Source organism: Zalophus californianus, chromosome 11 (genome assembly GCF_009762305.2).
Source record: "Zalophus californianus isolate mZalCal1 chromosome 11, mZalCal1.pri.v2, whole genome shotgun sequence".
Lineage (NCBI taxonomy): Eukaryota > Metazoa > Chordata > Mammalia > Carnivora > Otariidae > Zalophus > Zalophus californianus.
The window spans coordinates 52,123,689-52,125,456 of record NC_045605.1 but is presented as its reverse complement, the minus strand read 5'-3'; the positions used below and the strand labels follow the sequence as shown (position 1 = coordinate 52,125,456).

Genomic DNA, 1,768 nt, shown 5'->3' with positions numbered 1-1,768 from the left:
AGTATCTAAACCTCTGTGGAGATAACAGGAATACAATACTGTGATGTGTATGTGTTGGCACAGAGAAGAAATGAGATGCAATGGGAAAATGGAAACAGGATCCTTAATACATTCCTACATGAAGTTATGACTCAAACAAGAACTTGATTAATAAATAGGGGTTATCCAAACAATGATGTGTGGAAATATGGCAAACATTTCTTATTTGGTGTATTGCCAGAACCCATTCCTTCTTCTAATATGAAACATTTTCCTTTAGAAAATGGTCGCTCCACCTTTGTGATCAGTCTTAGCGAAAAGTCCAGGTGTCCTGACCTCATCAATGGATGGGAGAGAATATAAGCAAGACCAACTGCAATCTTTCTCTAGGGATTTTGAATCTTAAGTAGAGAAACAAAGTGACGAAGAAATCATATGGAGTAGATATTTTAACTAAAAACATTTAATAAAATATAATTCACATACTTGGATAAGTTTATTATATACAATGTGTTGATTCATTTATATATTGAAATATAATTACCACTGTAGTTTAACCTAGTATATCTATCCTATCACATAATTAGCATCTCTTTTTTTGTGGTGAAAACATTTAAGATCTAGTCTCTTAGCAACTTTGAATATATAATATAGAGAAATACGGAACACTTCACAAATCTGCATGCCACCTTTGCCTAGGGGCCATGTTAATCTCTGCATTGTTCTAAATTTAGTAATTTTATTATTAAAATTTAGTAATATGGAAGTGAGCACTGGAGTAGATTTTTTATGTGACAGCTGAAAAAGATGGCCCACAGTTTCCTGCTGCTCAGACTTGCAGCACCGCTCTGGTTCCTCTATGCCTGTGCTGTGAGCTACCTTTAGATTAAGAAAATTTTAATTTTTTAATTAAAAGAAAATTTTAATTTTCTTAAGCTAGCAAGAGGCAGCATCAGTTGTTAATCAAATAAGTCTAACTGAAACAAGAAGTTTGTGCTACACAGAAGGTACAGTATATGCAAATGCCTGGAAGCATGAAAGAACCTGAAAGCTTAACTCAAGATGAGGTTTAAGGTTTAAGGAAAGAGGCAAGGATGGAGGGATGGGATTCATTGGGATTCATTGGGAAACAAAGATCTTATGTAAACTCCTCAACAGCTTTCAAGTCAAGACATAACAGAATTTTATTCCTGACTCTAATCCCTATCTTGATGTTCATAGAAGAGAACACTAATGTCCAAAGATCATAAAATACTCTTTCAAATATGTTTGTGTTTTCTGGTTCTGGAGTTGAGCCTAAAATTTGAGTAATAGAAGATTAGACCCATGCTACCATGATAGCTTATCTCCCCTTTTGATGAAAATAAAAATCAACCTCTATCTATCTATACACATATAGTGTAAACACATGATTAATGCTCAGTGAGAATAGTTCAATGTCAGAAAAATTTAGTGATACAGTTCATTGCATCTCAATATATCTAGAAAAAATTGAAAATATTAAACACTTCTATCTGTTTAAATATAAAATATTTCTAGAAATACTGAGTAGGGAATTTCCTTTACTTACTAATGGCTTCCTACTCATAAAAAACAGAAAATATCACACTTAAAAATGAAAGCATATGCCATTCTCTTTAAGGTTAGAGACATGATACACTTCCATCTATCACTAATGTAGTTCACTGTGCACTATCAACAGTGTACATTGGATTAATAAAAGCAAAAGAAATAAGAAATTTAAAGACTGGAAAGGAAGAGTCAAAAGTATAATTATATGATAGCATAA

General features: G+C 32.6%; 1 non-coding gene across 1 annotated transcript; it reads right to left on the bottom strand.

Moving 5' to 3' along the window:
* Positions 1-633: 633 nt before the first annotated feature.
* On the bottom strand, positions 634-738 carry LOC113915586. Its single transcript, XR_003517733.1, has one exon. It is a non-coding gene; the product is annotated as a U6 spliceosomal RNA (small nuclear RNA).
* Positions 739-1,768: the final 1,030 nt, after the last annotated feature.